The 18,509-nt window shown below is 38.9% G+C and overlaps 1 long non-coding RNA gene across 1 annotated transcript; it reads left to right on the top strand.

Annotated features, from left to right (window-relative positions):
- The first annotated feature begins 12,091 nt into the window (after nucleotides 1-12,091).
- On the top strand, nucleotides 12,092-18,211 carry LOC110261789 (uncharacterized). Its single transcript, XR_014809686.1, has 4 exons — nucleotides 12,092-12,276; nucleotides 12,524-12,741; nucleotides 13,694-13,839; nucleotides 16,539-18,211. It is a non-coding gene; the product is annotated as an uncharacterized LOC110261789 (long non-coding RNA).
- The last annotated feature ends 298 nt before the right edge of the window (nucleotides 18,212-18,509 follow it).

Below are 18,509 nucleotides of genomic sequence, written 5' to 3'. Positions count from 1 at the left end.
GGAGCAGCCCAAGAAATAGCGAAAAAGACAAAAAAAAAAAAAAAAAAAAAAAAAAACTGCAAATGATACAACTGACAAGAGCTTAATCTCTAAAATATACAAACAACTTATACAACTCAACAGCAAAAAAATTCAACAATCCAACTGAAAAATGGGCAAAAGACCTGAATAGACATTTTCTCTAAAGAAGATACACAGATGGCCAACAAGCACATGAAAAAATGCTCAACATCACCAGTTGTTAGAGAAATGCAAATCAAAACTGTGGTACCACCTCACACCTGTCAGAATGGCCATCATTAACAAGTCAACAAATATCAAATGCTGGAGAGGGTGTGGAGAAAAGAGAACCCTCCTTCACTGTTGGTGGGAATGTAAATTGGTACAACCACCATGGAAAGCAGTATGGAAGTGCCTCAGAAAACTAAATATAGAACTACCATATGACCCAGCAATCCCACTCTTGGGCATATATCCAGACAAAACTTTCATTGAAAAAGATATATGCACCTGTACATTTACTGCAGCACTATTTGCAATAGCCAAGCCATAGAAACAAACTAAATGACAACTGACAGATGAATGGATTAAGATGTGGTATATATACATAATGGAATACTACCCAGCCTCAAAAAAGAACAAAATAATTCTATTTGCCACAACATGGATGGAACTAGGGATTTTCATACTAAGTCAGAAAGAGAAAGACAATTACCATGCGATATTACTTATAACTGGAATCTAATATAGGCACCAATGAACCTTTCCACAGAAAAGAAACTCATGGACTTGGAGAACAGATTTGTTATTGCCAAGGGGGAGAGGGAGGTAGTGGGATTGCCTGGGGGTTTGGGGTTAATAGATGCAAATGATTGCATTTGGAGTGGCTAAGCAATGAGATCATCCTATATAGCACAGGGAATTATATCTAGTCACTTCTGATGGAACATGATGGAGGATAATGTGAGAAAAAGACTGTATATATGTATGACTGGGTCACTTTGCTGTACAGCAGAAATTGACAGAACATGATAAATCAACTATAATGAAAAAAATAAAAATCATAAAATAAAAAGTGATGAGGCTATTGACTATCCTGATACCAAAAAACAGAAATATACTGAATAAATAATATAACCAACATAGAATCTTATCTCACACTATACTAAAAAAATTAATTCCAAAGGAATCTGAGTCTTAAAAATACTAAAATGGTGAAAACTCTAGAAAAACAGGTAAAAGTAAATCTTCATGTTCCTGCATTAGCAAAGAATTCACACATGACACTAAAACTTTAAACTCTAAAAGACAAAATTGACAAGCCGTACTTCATTAAAACTAAAAACCTGTGCTTCAAAAGACAAGATTAAGAAAGTGAAAAGACAAGTCACAGACTCAGAGAAATACCTGTAAATCATGTATCTGCTAAAACCATGTATCTACAATCTTATAAAGGGCTTTTTTAATATAAAGAGCTCTTAAAGTTGAAAAATAATAAGACAAACGACCTAATTAAAAGTGGGTGAAAGACTCGAATAGAATATTTTACCAAAGAAGATATATGAATGGATAATAAGCATATGAGAATGTACTTAACATCTCATTAGTCATCAGATAAATGAAAACTAAGGCCACAGTAGGACACTACCTTATGGACAACCTACTAAGAATGCCTGTGATCAAAAAGACAAATATCATCAAGTATTGGCATGGGTGTGTAGAGCCTGAAACTCTCATACCCTGCCAGTGGGAATGTAAAATGGCATAGCTACTTTGGAAAACAGTTTGGCAATTTCTTTAAAAGCGAGACACAAACTTCTATTGGACTACCATATTTCACTCCTAGGAATCTAGCCAAAAGAAATGAAAACATAGGTCCACAAAAAGACTTACACATAAGTTTTCTTATCAGCATTATTTGTAATGGCTCCAAACTGAAAACAACTCAATTATTAATCAATATACAAATGGATAAACAAACAGAATGCTATTTGGCATTAAAAAGGAATAAAATATGGGTACCTGCTAAAGCATGGATAAACTTTAAAAACATCATGGTAAATGAAAGAAGCCAGATGCAAAAGACTACATACTGCCTAAACAAAATGAAAAGACAGCCCACGGAATGGCAGAAAATATTTGCAAATGAAGCAAATGATCCCCGAATCTCCAAAATTTATAAACACCTCCTACTGCTCAATACCAAAAAAACAAACAACCCCATCCAAAAATGGGCAGAAAATATAAACAGACAATTCTCCAAAGAAGACATACAGATGGCCAAAAAACACATGAAAAGATGTTCAACATCACTCGTTATTAGAGAAATGCAAAACTACTATGAGGTACCACCTTACACCAGCCAGGACGGCCATCATCCAAAAGTCTACAAACAATAAATGGTGGAGAGGGTGTGGAGAGAAGGGAAACCTATTACACTGTTGGTGGGATTGTAAATTGGTGCGACCACTGTGGAAAACAGTAAGGAGATTCCTCAGAAAACTAAAAACAGAATTACCATTTGATCCAGCAATCCCACTCCTGGGCATCTATCCAGAGAAGACCATGACTAGAAAAGATATATGTACTCCAATGTTCACTGCAGTGCTATATACAATAGCCAAGACCTGGAAAGAACCTAAATGCTCACTGACACAGGAGTGGATAAAGATGTGGTACATATACACAATGGAATATTGCTCAGCCATTAAAAGGAAAGAAATAATGGCATTTGCAGCAACATGGATGGACCTAGAAATGATCATGCTAAATGAAGTTAGACAGTGAGACACCAACATCATATGCTGACACTTACATGCGGAATCTAAACAAAGGATAGGTGAATTTCTTTGCAGAATAGATACTGACTCACAGACTTTGAAAAACTTATGGTTTCCAAAGGAGACAGGCTGGGGACGGGGGGATGGGCAAGCGGTTTGGGATGGAAATGCTATAAAATTGGGTTGTGATGATCACTGCACAGCTATAAATGTAATAAAATTCATTGAGTTAAAAAATAAAAAAAAGACTACATATCACATGATTCTATTTCTGTAAAATGTCCAGGAAAAGTTTATAGTCAGAAAGCTTCTCAGTGTTTGCCTAGGTGCAGTGTTGGGAATGGGGAATAATTGAACATGAGCTTGTGGGGAAAAGTGAATTGTTATAGTTACACAACTCTAATTCACTAAAATTCATTGAATTGTATATTATGATAGGTGAGTTTTATGGCATGTAAATTACACTTCAATGCATCTATACAAAGATAGGGCTATTTTCTCATATAAAAAGATATCTAGACATACACTCCGGGTCTAGTCAATGGTTTGACCATTTCGTCAGAATTCGTCTAATCTCTTTCCCTTGCCAATTTGCCATCCTTATGATGGTAGTTTTCATCCTCATGCTTTATAATTTAGCCTTCCATTGATCTAGGGAATAAATCAGAAGTGAGGGGGAGGGAAGAAAATGCTGAAAGTTGTGTCCATTCCCTTTTTCCCCATAAGCTCTAAGGAGGCTTCATGTTACATCCCATTAGACCTGTTTTTTGTTTGTTTGTTTGGCCAAACTCTCAATATGCAGAAGTTCCTAGGCCAGGGATCAACTGTGCTCCACAGCAGACTCAAGCTACAGCAGTAACAATGCTGGATCCTTAACCCACTGACCATCAGACATAGTACACATGGAATTGTCTAGCTTAGCTACGAGGAAATCTGGGTAAGTGTTCATTTAGTTTTCCAGTCCTTTTTCAGGAAGACAAGGAAGAGGGATAAGGAATGGGTATTAGGATATCCAGCCAAGAATATCTGACACTCTTTTCTTTTCCACCAAAGAATAAGAACATTAAATAATAGATTTCTTTATATTGAATGGGATCAAACTATTTATGTATATATTTTATGGACGAATGTATATTCCTGGTATATGAATAACTCTAAAGAGATATAATTATGTTTCTTCTCACAGCCACATAGCTTTGCTATTCAAGTTTCTTCTTTGATATGAAAATACAGATTAAACTTCACAATGATGGGAAAGACCTCAAGATAAATATTAGAAAAGCTGCAATCCTCATTCTTAAAATACTTTTTAGTAGGAAAGCAAATTTAGATGGCTGATCAAAATAGTTGGCAAAAGGACAGGAAAAAGAAACAAATATGGCTTTATTTTAACGTGCCAGGCCCAGACCAGTCTGAAATATCTCTGTAAAATCTTTTATGAAGAAGGACTCACTGTAAGTGTCAAATGTTACAGGCAGGTTTTGTTTTGTTTTGTCTTGTTGGGTTCTTTTTTTTTAACTCCAAATATCCAACTCAATTTGTTCCCTTCTTCCAGTTCAAGAGAATTGCTCTAGGAGTTTCTACTGTGGCTCAGCAGATTAAGAACCTGACATAGCATCCGCGAGGAGACGGGTTCCATCTCTGGCCTCGTCCAGTGGTTAAGGATTTGGCATCACGGCAAGCTGCAGCACGGGTTGAAGAGATGGCTCAGTTCCTGAGTTGCAATGGCTGTGACACAGGCTGGCACTGCAGCTTCCATTTGACCTCTAGCTTGGGAACTTCTATATGCCACAGGTGTGGCTGTAAAAGAAAAAAAAAAAAAAGAAAAAAAAAAAGAGAATCACTCTATTCAAAGCCGATTAATCTATCTCTTCCCAACCCCAAATTCAGTGGGGTCTATTTTAGCAGGTCGAAATCAACCATGGTAGGAGTATTGGCAACATAAAAAATTGGCATATGCTATACAGAAGTGTTTGTTTTTCTTCATCGGGAGTAACTGATCAACTATGAGCATAACTCTGCCCACTTGCGTTAGTTTTTACTTACTTATTTATTGCTTCCGCTTTTAGAGTGACACCATTACCCACAGAGAAATGATTTTCTCTCATATACAATATGAGTCTCCCAAATGGGCCTATATATTTTTTTTTCTTTGAAGGTTTATTTTTTTCCCCTAACTTGACAACAGCATGTCCACCGACACTAACATCAAAACCAAGGAAGCCAGTAGAAATTTTATGGCCAATAAAATATAGCCACACAAATATTCAGATGAATAATTTTTTTGGTTGGAAGGATGACTAACAAATAAATTCATGGCACAGTAGTTTTGTATAAGGGTAATGTGGAAGTGGTTTCGCAGGAAAGCTTACATTGGCATCAGTAATGTTAGGAGATCTAGAACAAAGTACATTCCTTCACTGGAAGCTGGGTTCAGGGCCGAAAATTTATCTACAGCTCAGGTCTCCATTGTCTAGGAGTAAGGGGATTTGTTTTCAAAATATCACCAAAGCCCACCGTTGTAAGTATGGTAGAGCAATTGCTGCACTACCAGAATCTCAAATAGTAAGCAGCCATCCTTGACCCCAGGCCCTTGCATGCCTGTAGCCAGGACAGCAGGCAAAGGAATGCAAAGAAGCTCTCCTCATTCTCACTAGGGAAAGACTGAGTTTGAGCACAAAGGATTTTATCTGCTTCAGACACACAATTCTATTTCATGTTCGATGAGATTGTTCTAGACTAGATGTTCATCATCTCTTTCAGGTTTGGGATTTAAGGACGTATGCTTAATAAAGAATTATGCACCCTATTCAGGGAGGCAGAAAACCCTGGGGGCACCTAATATGTATCCTACGCCGATCATAGGACTCTATCATTTTTGATAGAATTGACCAAATGAATATTTAAGATATAATATCACATCATGGTTTTTAAACGTTAAAAATCACAAGTCAGGGAGTTCCCATCGTGGCTCAGTAGTTAACGAATCAGACTAGGAACCCTGAGGTTGCAGGTTCGATCCCGGGCCTCGCTCAGTGGGTTAAGGATCTGGCATTGCCATGAGCTGTGGTGTAGGTGGCAGACATGACTCAGATCCCGTGTTGCCGTGGCTGTGGTGTAGGCTGGCGGCTACAGCTCCAATTCGACCCCTAGCCTGGGAACCTCCATATGCCGCAGGTGCAGCCCTAGAAAAGGCAAAAAGACCAAAAAAAAAAAAAAAATCACAAGTCAGTTGTTGTTTTTGTTTTTGACCATCGTGTGCAATGGCCTCATGTGGGATCTCAGTCCCCAGACCAGGGATTTAACCCAGGCCACAGCAGTGAAAGCACTGAGTCCTAACAGCTAGACTACCAGCAAACTCAGCTATTAATTCATGTCATAAAATTACACATTTTTAGAATGACTGTCTAGCTGATGCTTTTCTACTTCATTTAGAGCAAGAAGTAGCTTGGTCTCTGCTGGAACATTTCCAGGGAGGGAAATACAAGATCTCACAAAACAATTCATGTTATTGTTAGACAAAGATTTTCCTTAATATTGACCTGAGATTTGTCATCTTAAAAGTTCCCTTCTTTGGTTCTAGTTTGGACCTCGAAGAACCTTCTTTCAACCATGTAGTCAAACGTCTGTGGTAGCCAAATTATATTCTCGGATCATTTAAAGTGTCAGTCAGCTAGAATTCCTGATGTGTCAAGTAAGATTTTACTACACTGTATTTCCCCCAATTTTTACTTATGTTATTGAATTTTTAAATTTAAGGGTAAGACTTCATATTTATCCCAAATCAATTTCATTCTCTTAGATCTGATCAATGTTTCCAGACAGGCAAGATATTTTTGAATTCCTAATTTTATTACCCAAAGAATTAACTATTTTTTCCTGCCACACATCATTGGAAAAATTGATAAACATCTTTTCCTTTTCCTATGAATGTCACAGTAAATGTGTTTTTAAAACAAACCCAAAAAGGTCCCTGAACATACCACAAGAGACCTCTCTCTATGGAAATGGAATCTGGATTTGGTTGTTTCTAACGACGACAAATTCACTTCTTTGTCCTTGGATCCAGTTCCTTGATAAGAACCCTGTGATATAATAAGAAACGTGTATTTATTTGGTCTTTGTCCCCAGTTCCTGGCATGGAGCTCCGAAAACTCTTGTAATTTCCTAAGTAATAGACCAATAGGAGTTTGTCTTTTGTTATAACCCTTGGGGTTTGTCTCTAGTTCCTGAAATAAGCTCCAAAGCAATAAGGGGAGGAGGGTCTTTTGCTATTCATCACAAACCCCATCAACCACACCTGGGTTTATGTTACTGTGATGCTTGTGGAAAGCCTGTAAGGATGCGGGCTGGTTGCCAGGGAAACCAACCAGGTGATTAGGGTTGGAAGTTTCAGCCCCACCTTCTGACCTCCAGGGATGGAGGAGGGGCTGGGGTTGGTTGATCTTTAATGGCCAATGATTTAATCAATTATTCCTCCAAATTAAAGCCTCCAGAAAAGATCCTCAGCGAGTTTATCAAAGTGCTGGGAGGGTGATGGAAACTCAGCCCCTTCTCCATATCTTGCCCTATGCATCTCTTCCACATGCCTGCTTCGGAGTTGTATCCTTTGTAATAAACCAGTAATAGTAAGTAAACTGCTTTCCTGAGTTCTGTGAGCTGTTCCAGCAAATTACCAAATCTGAGGAGAGGGTCTCAGGTGCCCTGATGTAGTCAGAAGTACTGAAGGCCTGCACTTGCAATTGTCATCTGAAGTGGGGTAAAGAATTTAATGGAGCCTGTAACTTGCGGGGTCTGTGCTAACTCCAGGCAGTTAAAGTTAGAATGGCCTGGTGTGGAAGTCCACACATTTGGTATAAGTGGTATGAGTAGCAGTAGAGAAAAGTTTTCTTTAAAGACATCATTTATGAACATGTTCCTTTTTTTGGGGGGGGGGGATCTTTTTTTTTTAGGTCTGCACCCAAGGCAAATGGAAGTTCCCAGGTTAGGGGTCCAATCGGAGCTGAATCTGCCAGCCTATGCCACAGCCACAGCAACGCCAGATCCGAGCCTCATCTGCGACCACAGCCCATGGCAACGCCAGATCCTTAACCCACTGAGGAGGTCAGGATAGAACCTACATCCTCATGGATACTAGTCAGATTCGTTTCCACTGAGCCTTGACAGGAGCTCCCCATAAACACATTCCTAATGAACCCATGGCAACTTCCACTGATCACCTCTTACTTTTTTATTAAAAAAAGTTACCCAGCTGTAAATGAATCCTCTTTGCTAACATGTATAAAATATAGAAAAACTGAAAAGTGAAAGGTTCCTTTTCCCTTCCTTATTCTAGTCCCGTGCCTAATTTACTCAGAGGAAACCACTGTGAAATTAACACTGACCCTTCTGGATACTCTGTTATATATTTACATGCCTATGTGTTGATACACACATTTCATCTTAAAAATATACATATTGGATAGTGCTCTATATTATCTCATGTACTAAACTGACATGACAGTAACATTCTCTTTCATGGCTTCAAAATAGCCTTCAATTTACCAAAATTTACTACTCCCCTATTGTTGGACATTTAGGCTATTGCCAAATTTTTGCTTTTATAAACAATGCTGCTATGAACATACTTTTACCTTCCAACAAATGAGAAAGAATTCAGAGTCCCAGAAGTGAAAATGCTGCATTAAAAGACACATATTAAAAAATCATAATGAACACTACATTTTTTTCCAATTTATATTTCTTTCAAGAGTATGTGATAGTACGCTACGGCCTAGCTATGTCAAGGGTGGTCCTATGACGTAGAATTGGCATCTTCTGGGAGTCTGTTAAAAATATAGACTCTCAGAATTCCCATCGTGGCTCAGCGGAAATGAGTCTGACTAGCATCCATGAGGTCACAGGTTCCATCCCGGGCCTCGCTCAGTGGGTTAAGAATCCAGCATTGCCATGAGCTGTGGTCTAAGGTTGCAGACGTGGCTCAGACCTGGCATGGCTGTGGCTGTGGCACAGGTCAGCAGCTGTAGCTCTGATTCAACCCCTAGCCTGGGAACTTCCATATGCTGCGGGTACGGCCCTAAAAAGACAAATCAAACAAACAAACAAACCAAAAACCAAAAAACCAACCAAAAAAAACCAGAAAAAATAGACTCTCAGACCCCATTACATCCTCTGAATAGGAATCTGCCAACAAGATTTCAAGGTAATTCACCTGATCATTAAAAGTTCGATAAAATTGCTCTATATCTTCTTTTCCTCCCTAAAATATCATCAGTCTTTCTCCTATACTTCCAAGTACTTAAAAACTATTTGATAACATTCCCTAGAATTTTGTCTGGGATCTCTACAAAAGGCCTAAAGTGGTAATTTACACAATCTACTCCTTACAAATATAAAGATAATATTTTTCCTTCTCGAATCTTTTGGCATATCTTTCATTCTTCAGGGTTTTTTAAAGACAACTGACAATAATTTAACAGATACCTCTGCTGGTTGCCCCCATTTCCTGAGCATCATTTACCTGGGTCAGGAGACCTGAATTTATTTAGAGCAGTGAGGTTCTCTCAAAGTCTTCTCATTTTTGCTTTAATCTAGAGGGGATCTTCACAGACCACCTGAAGGCTATTGAAGAGGCATCAGAGAAATAGCTGTGCCAGTCTTGAGAACGACCACCTCAGAGGAGCCTTTAAGAAATGCTGGGGGTGGGGTGGGGTGGGAGTGGGGGTGGGGGTACCCCCTCTGCCTTTCACCTTCCACCATGTCTCAAGGCAGAGAGCTCCTCTGCTTCCTGGGGGAAGGCAGAGTCATGTCAATTGGAGTACATTGTTCCTGGATTATTGCTTTTGTATACACCAATTTTTGAGTCAATCTTGACCTTTGTACTGCTAATAAACATACTGAGTGCCTACTGCAGCCCACATACCTGCTTTACGCACATCAATTTTCTTAATCCTTGAAGCTGCCCTCTTAGATACCATTATTAGCCATTTTCCAGAATGAGGATTGAAAAAATGATTAAGTAAGTGGTGGGATCTGGCTTGACTTTCAAATACCACCCTATACTTCCTCCAGGTGAACAGCAGAACTACTGGGAGGTTCAGAAAGGGACTCAGCAGGGCTGAGATTTTTACACACAGCATCACTTTGCTATTAAGTAAACAGTATTATAGAAAGTGCAGTTATTTATGGCATAGTACACAGAAAACGAAAACAAAATTGCTTTATCTATAAACATAAGTAGCATTCTTGGGTCTATTTCTTCCCATGAATATGCTGTTTTCTGGGGAGCTTAAGGATCAGAGTTGACAACAATTCCTATTTCTAGATTTTTTGAAAGAGTAAGTTAAAGAAAAAAATTAACTCATGATTCTCAACCCTTGTAAAGAGATTGCTGAGGATGCTAGGAGTGCCGTGGTTCACTACTAGGGTTAACTAACCTTCCTCGAGTCTCTCCCTCCTACAACCCTTTAGAGGCTCCGTAAGAATAATTTTAAGTTGTTAATAAAATTATGTCATTCCACACTGCTGGTTTGTCTGCTCCTGATTTTCAAATATTAGAGGAATGCCCCAAATGTTTCCACTTATTTCAAAGATACACTGATTGCAACTTTAAAGGAATTCACAAACTGAAATTAAGTTCAATGAAAAATATATATTTCCTTTTCAGTTCTTTTGGGGTGAGGGCATATGTGTATGTATGGCTTTCATAATATATAAGACCTTAGTAATTATGCTGAAAGAACTGCGATGCTCATTTATTTCCTAAAATACTCATTTATTTCCTAAGATTTCCTAGAAGGTAGATATCTTATTTTCTCAAATATCCAATACTCTCAGCATTAATTTATGCACAAGGAGAATTTGAACAAATTATGCAGGACCTATGTATAACTTAAAGATCTCTTTAGGATCATTTTTTGAATTTGGGCCCCATCACAAACATATTTTCTATATAAGTATTAGTTATAAAAGAGAAAGAAAAGGATTGCATTGATATTAAAAAGAACAACAAAAGTGAAGGGGAAAAATGAAAACCTAGCCCACTACTGAAGAGCTGTAATGTCTCTTCTTTAATGAGTTTTCCTGACTTAAGGCCCCAAGGAAGTTGATTAATGTAACATTTATAAGGGACACAAAAGATCTTATGAAATTATAGAGAAAAAATTTACTTGCAAGATAAGAATGATGAGCAGAGCTGGGAGGAATAATCATATTTCCACATCCTATTCCTCCGAAAGAGAACCTAGAGATTCTCTTGCAAAATGAAGTGCTGGCTTGAGTAATTTTAAAAGTGAATTAATTGGCATATATAGCAATTTGTTAAATCATTAAAAATAATTTTCATAAAAGACAAAATCATGGCTTTTTATACTACATCTAAAATGAGTAAGTGCCAAAAAATTTAACTCCTTAATTACTAAGGGAACCAATAAGATGTTACAGCTGGTTTCAAGGAGAATTTAAAAGGTGGAGGCATAGAAAAAAATCAAGAAACAAATCTGCAAATAGATGCAAAAAAATGGCTAGGTCTGCAGGGTAGCAGAGAGAAAGCAATTGTCTCTTTCCTAGTCAGCAGCAGGTCTACTAACAAAAAATATTAGCATTGCATTTATTACCTACAAATTACAGAGTTGTAAAATAAAGGCAATAAAAGATACGAGCCCCAACGAACCAGATAATCCAGAAGAGTGTGCTCTAAACTGAACATATTTTCCATTGAAAACCCGCAGGAATCTTTCAGTACATTTCAAAGGCTTTCACAATTTTTTCCCACACAGATAATGTAAAATCAAACACAATTATCCCCATGACTGTCTGAAGTTCTTAGTACTTCTGGTGCTTGATCAGATTTGATTTCATTGCAAAAAGAGCAATGGTTTACATCTATTTTTTGGAGAAGATTCATCTCTTACTTGCAGAAGTGTCACCAGGCAAAGCCCATGAACAATTCCCAGGGAAAGTAAAACAGAGGTTGGGTAATAAAGTCTCACCTTTTTTTTTTTTTTTTTCCTTTTTCTTGGTGCTTAGTCCAGTTTCACTTGCTCATAGGCGTGCAGAGGCCTTCCATCCGGCGCTGCAGGCCTGCGTTCCTACTGAGAAATGGCTGTTCTGATGCCCACCCGGCCGCGTGCGGAGATGCTGCCATCGACACCCTGATTCAAGATGGCGAGGTGGGCCCCGCGCAGAGATGCGGAGGCCTCGGTGCCATCTAGCGCAGGCGCAGCTCAGCTGTGCCCGCCCTCCTGCGAGCACGCCCCTCCCCTCCCTGCTGACCAGATCCCTATAAAGCTGCTCCACCCACGGCCCGTGGGGAGAGCCTGCTCTGGAGGGCGGGAGCCCTCACCTCTCCATGCTTTGGTCCAAGAAAAAAATCTTTCCTTGGCTTCTGAACCAACTCTGTCTCATTCTGTTGGCTCCAAGGACACTGGGCAGAAGAACCCTTGTTGGGGACTGACGTGGGAGGGTCAGTCACGGATGCAGAAGATTCAAATGGCCAGTGAGAACGCACATTCCCTCTTGGAGTGATGAGGTCATGCTAGATGGGAGGGGAATTAGCAGATACAGGGGAGCATCAGATCCTGGACTTGGAAGTGTGGGGGCAGACAACAGACTGAATCTTCGGTGGGAATGGCCTCTGGGGTTGTCAAAGGAAATATCGAGAAGACTTTCAAAGATTTTCAGTATTCCTGGAACTTTGTAAATTCTTCTAAATCCTGGAAAATCTCTTTTTTTTCTTTTATCAGGTCACCAAATTAATTCGTGTCCTCCAGATGAGCCCCTCCTTTTCTGAATTTTTCTCTTTTGGCTGCCAAGAGTTGCATATATTTTGCATGAACTGCCTCCATGTATTCTAATTTTTTCATCCTGGAGTTCAAATTGCATTCCCACCACCCGTAACAACAGTAAAGACATTGTTCGGACGGAGAGCTCTCGTGTTCTGATCAAAACGATTTTTCTCAAGGTGATTAATACCCTTAAACTTTTTTTTTTCTTTCTTTATGGCCACTCCTGCAGCTTGCAGAAGTTCCCAGGCCAGAGATTAAACCTGCACCATGTCAGTACCCCAAGCCCTTGGTCCTTAACCCACCGAGCCACAGAGGAACTCCCTCAGACTTTCAAAGATGTGCAACCATGTATGTCGTGACTAATTACCAGCAAAGCTTCAGCTGTGCCAAAGGCCAGATGTAAAATTAGAGCAGTGAACTAATTAGTGTTAACTAAATGAAACTGGCAGTTATTTTTTGTTTTTACCACTTGAGAACAGGAGGGTGGTGGTTGTCAAGTTTAAAACCTAAAGCGTTGACAAGGTTCCCCTCAAGACTTATGAGATTCAAATAGTATTACTACTGGCAGCATGCAATGTTATCTTTAAGAAATATAAAACTGGCACCAGAGAACCAACTGCATGGCATCTGAGGAAAAGAATCGAGTGCATTTTGGCTTTTGAGCTTTTCAGAACAACCAAATTGCTTCTCTTCTGACTGAGAATTGTAGCTCTGATAAAAAAAAAAAAAAAAAAAAAAAAAGATGTCTTCAGACAAATTCTTCTTTTAAAAAGCCTAGATTCGATTATTTACCCTTAACTTAAAATCATGCATCCCAATGAAGATTTGTACAAAATTGCATTCATGTCTGTACTGTTTTTCTGCAAGATTTAAAAGCTGTTGCTTCCACTCCTTCACCATGTCTGGTTGAAGTGACTTCATACTTGCAGGGGAATTTATCACTTAGGAGGGTTTGGTCTGTCTGCCTTTCAAAATGCTTTGCAGAGGTTGTTGAGAATTAGCAGTGATAGAGTGGAATAAAAGTGGCTCTCTATGCATTTTGTCATCTATTTTTTCTCTTCTCAGTTTTTTTTTCCCCCCGCATGCTAATGCTGGCTACCCAAAGCATCTTTTATTCCTTATGCCTAGCAACCGATCTGCTTCAGGAATAGACAATTGTGTGGCAGCAATGAAGAGGAATCAAAGCCCATCAAAGGTTAGGATGGATTCCTGAGCCAGAACAGCCTGGGTGTGAAGTCTCGCTCTGGCTTTTACAGCGGTGTGACCTGGGACAGGTACTTCATTGCTCTATTCTCAGTTTCCTCATCTGTAAAGCAGAGGTGATAATATCAGTGCCTACTTCAAAGATGAAATGAGCTCACTTTTGTAGGTACTTAGAACACGGCTTGGCACTTGGTACATGTTATATACTTTTATTTATTTTACTTTATTTTTTCTTGTATTTATTTCTTTAAGGCCACACTTGGAGCATATGGAAGTTCGTAGGCTAGGGGTCGAATCGGAGCTGCAGCTGAGGCCTATGCCACAGCAACGCCAGATCCAAGCCACATGCCAACCTATGCCAAAGCTAGCAGCAGCATTGGATCCTTAACCTACCAAGCGAGGCCAGGGACCGAAATTGCAACCTCATGAACACTGTCAGGTTTTTAACCTGCAGAACTGCAATGGGAACTCCCATGTTATATAATTATAATTAATTAATTTAAAACAATTGCTCTCTGTAGTTCCGGTCTTGGCTCAGTGGTTAATGAATCCAACGAGGAGCCATGAGGTTGCAGGTTCGATCCCTGGCCTTGCTCAGAGGGTTAAGGATCCAGCATTGCGGTGAACTGTGGTGTAGGTTGAAGACAAGGCTCGGATCCCACGTTGCTGTGGCTCTGGTGTAGGCAGGCGGCTACAGCTCTGATTCGACCCCTAGCCTGGGAACCTCCATATGCCGTGCGTGCGGCCCTAGAAAAGACAAAAAGACCACATAAATAAATAAAAGTAATTGCTCTCAATTGTGAAGATTAGAAACAAGGTAAATGTCCATCAGAGGTGCCTGGTTAAATCAGATATTATACATTCATACAGGAGCATACAATGCAAGCATTAAAGAGAATGTGGCAACTTCCTGTCTTACATGGAGAGAACTCCAAGACAAAAGCCACACACACACACACACACACACACACACACACACACACACACACACACACACACACACACACAATGAGGCGTAGAAGACACAGGTGTAACTACAATCAATGGTTGTTTATGAGTGGCACAGAGACTTAGGAATTTGGGAGGATTCTTTTTTTTCTTTTATTCTTTGTTCTGCTAAAAACACTAATCCAATTTCCCTTATTACTTTTTCAATAAAAGTCTAGTTCATTATGATTCTTTTAGAGGGGAAAGGCTAATTGTGAAAGATTAAGGACATGAACTGAAATTTCTTACCAAAAGAATAAAGAGATGCTAAACTACTTTGCTGGCATCTTTTACATTAAACCCAGCAGTCGTGTTTTCTCTGGGACCCAAGAGAACTGAACATCCTTGACTCTCCTCCTCTTTTCCACGGCATGACTCAGGGTTATGGTTCAGTCAATCACTTACCATAATTGAGGCACATTTTATTACTTACGAGCATGAAATCGAATGTGCTTCCGCCTGTCTATCCACCCGCAGCACCACCCCCTCAAGAGCTCTTCTTCATTTTTCCAAGAAGTGGATTCATATTAAGAGGATAACAATCAGATCAAAAGTGAGCAGCTGCAAAGGAAAACATAGAAAGCTAGTGATTCCTAATAAATGAAGAGCCTGGTTGTCCCAAACATTTTCCCTATCAGTTTACTGTGATGCCTATAATCCCCACCATTAATCACTCCTTAGGGTTAAGGTATAGACTCTATAGATAGGACTTTTAATAAAGTGGAAACCATTTTGCTTAGAATGCAAAAAAGTGAAGAAATTGAAGTGTTGAGGGTGGGGCAGCTACAGTGGGTGCGGACTTCAGAGACGGCATCCAGCAGTGAAAAAGATATTTACATGGTCAAAATTAAGAATGGATCCCGGCTCCGATGCTATTATATGTTTGCTTTGGGAATTAGTTCACATCTCTGGGCCTCATTCTTCTGCTCTGCAAAATGAGGATAAAGGATAATACTTGTATGTATGGTAGTACGAAGAAACCACTTTTTTAAAAAATTGAAGTATAGTTGATTGACAATGTTGGGCCAATTTCTGCTCTACAGCAAAAGTAACCCAGTCACACACATATATAGACATTCTTTTTCTCATGTTATCTTCCATAAAGTTGTATTCCAAGAGATTAGGTATAGTTCCCTGTGTTACAGAGTAGGATCGCATTGCTTCTCTATTCGTTGTTTTACTCTACATCCCCCAGAGCCTAGAACAGCATGTGGCATGATCGATAACTATTTGCTGAATAAACAAGTGAATTAAATGAGGTCGTATAAACTACTTGAATGCAGAGGTGGCCAGTACATCTTAGTTCTCTCTTCTGGCTCCTGGAAGGCATGTGACAAGGTCCTTCATAGTATATATTCCTTAGGAAGAGAGGCAACAACTGTAGTCAAGGGTGGATTAATGGATCACTGTCAGTCTGGTGATAGATTTCAAGTCTTACAATGGGACTCTGCCTTTTTATCCATTAAACATTTTTGTCATCTACTTGGGTAAGAGTGTAAACAATGTGATTCATCATATATTTATTTGACATCAAGCTGAAAGAAAGGACATATTGGAGGGAAGAATTGGGAGATTTGGTTAACTGGAGGGGCAGAATTAAATAAGATGCGATTTTGGCAAGGTAAATTTAAGGCCTTGCATTTAGGTCCAAAAAACTCTAAAACATATGCATACCATGGAGGAGACTTTGTTTAATAGCTATGTATGTGGACAAGCCCCAGAAGTTTTTGGTCTTCAATAAACTCAATATGTATCAACATCAAATATTGTTTGTATCAAACAGGTCCTGCAGTTTTGAGTTGCCTTAATGGAAGCATGGTATCAGCTGAGCATGGCATCAACTCAAGTTAGGGTGTCGTCCCAGTGTACTCTGTGATTCCTGGAAGGCTACAATCTACAATCGGAATCCCAGTTCAAAAGCAATATATGAAAATGAGTTTGAGTTTAGAGGTGACTGGCCAAGATCATGAAGGACTTGGCACTATATATGTGAGATGTGATTAAAGAAAAGGAAAATTTAGCCTGGAGAAAAAACTTTAAAGATAAAGTATTGCTAAGCTGTCATCTGGGAAAGAAATTTGATTTATAAGGTACCAACAGGTAAACTGTCTTTAATGGGAAGAATTAAGAGAGAGGTTTTTTTTTTCCCTCAGTCTTAAGAAAGAATTTTTATGGGTAAAAACTATCCAAAGATGGGACAAAACAATAAGGGTTTTCTTCATTGTAAAAAGAATGTGTGTCCTTAAAAAAAAAATCAGAGAACAAAAAATGTTGAAATATAAACATTGTTATTGTTTGGAAATCTCACCATCTGTTTAAACTCAAGTATGCTAATGCATTGTTTGAAAAAAGTTTTGAGTTTAATAGTTCAACTGAATCTGGCAGATGTTCATGCAGCAGTTGGTCCACAGCTAAGCAGTGAAGTTACAGACAGCATGGCACTTATATTAAATAACATTTTAGGCCCCTTTCAAATCCGAGAGTCTATTATCTTGTAAATGCCAGAAGCATTGATTCTATTGAGATCATACCTCAGGCTGGCCTTCGCTCCAGACCTCCTGTAAATATGTGAGTTAGCTCAATCCTTGGACCCTAACAGCTCCATCCACAGCTGGTTAACTAGAATGGAGAGCTGATGCAGTTGCCAAGCAACTCCAATTTGGGTAAATATGTCTCCTTTTTTCTGGTCTACCAGATAGCTGGATAAACAAACATTCTTTTGAATATAACTCAATCTTATCCTATGAGGACACATAAAATTAAAGAACTAAAGCAGATATTTAGGTAATTTAGGGCAAAAATGTCTATGAATAATCTAAAAATGTAAAAGCCCAAATGGCTTGACCCAAGGGCATAATGTCCTCCAACCCTACATTTTAATGTGTGAGGAGGACAATGTCTCAGCAACACTGCATTTCTCCTTGAGTAGGCAGTTTATGCAGTAGCCAGAGACAGAAAAAGAAGACAATAGAACCAGGGGTAAGTGTGCAACTGCATTTCTTCTACAAATTGGAGTTGATTTGTGAGTTGGGATGTCTTTTTTTAGAATCTTGGACCAAGTCGGTAGCTGCTAGCAAGACAATGAGGTCAGTTTCTGGCAGCTACGAAATGGTTGTTTCCCATACTAGACTCTGAGCTCTTCGAGGGCATTTATTTTTGTATTTCACAATGTCCAGAAAGCATAAAGTACTAAATATTAACTTATTGTGATTACAGATCAAAGTTGTCCTTGACATAATGTATACTCACTTATGTTCCCCAATTTATGGGCACAAAATATGCATACTATACTAAATATACATAATATACATACGATCAAGATACTGAAATGATGCAAATGAATTCTCTGAACATATGTATTACTATTGTGACACCTTAAAGCTTAAGCCAACAAAAGCATTTTTTTGCCTGTAACAGTGCTAAAATATTGGTATTTATTTATTAAAGCGTTTTCCACAATTCGTTGCCATGCTTGTGTTAGAAGATGGCCAAGTTTCGAATTATTAGGTGTTGGTATTTCAATATTTTTCTTTTTCTGACTCTTAAAAATGACATGTATTCTTTTTTACAATGAAGAAAACCACCATTTGTTTTAGAATTATTAAAAAACCTAGGAAGATTCCAACTATTCTCAGCATAGAGAATGACATTTGCCTAAATCATGCTACACTAGCCCCCAGTGGTACCCATATGGCAGGGGTGAGATATGAACAGGGAGTGGAAATCCTGAACATTGGGGCTTGAAGGCTCTGTA

The sequence above is a fragment of the Sus scrofa genome, chromosome 7, assembly GCF_054392235.1.
Source record: "Sus scrofa isolate SSC_HxYL_T2T_F1_AM1 chromosome 7, Sscrofa_HxYL_maternal_Yorkshire_Landrace_v2.0, whole genome shotgun sequence".
Lineage (NCBI taxonomy): Eukaryota > Metazoa > Chordata > Mammalia > Artiodactyla > Suidae > Sus > Sus scrofa.
The sequence above is the reverse complement of the archived record's forward strand: the minus strand, read 5'-3'. Positions and strand labels throughout refer to the sequence as shown.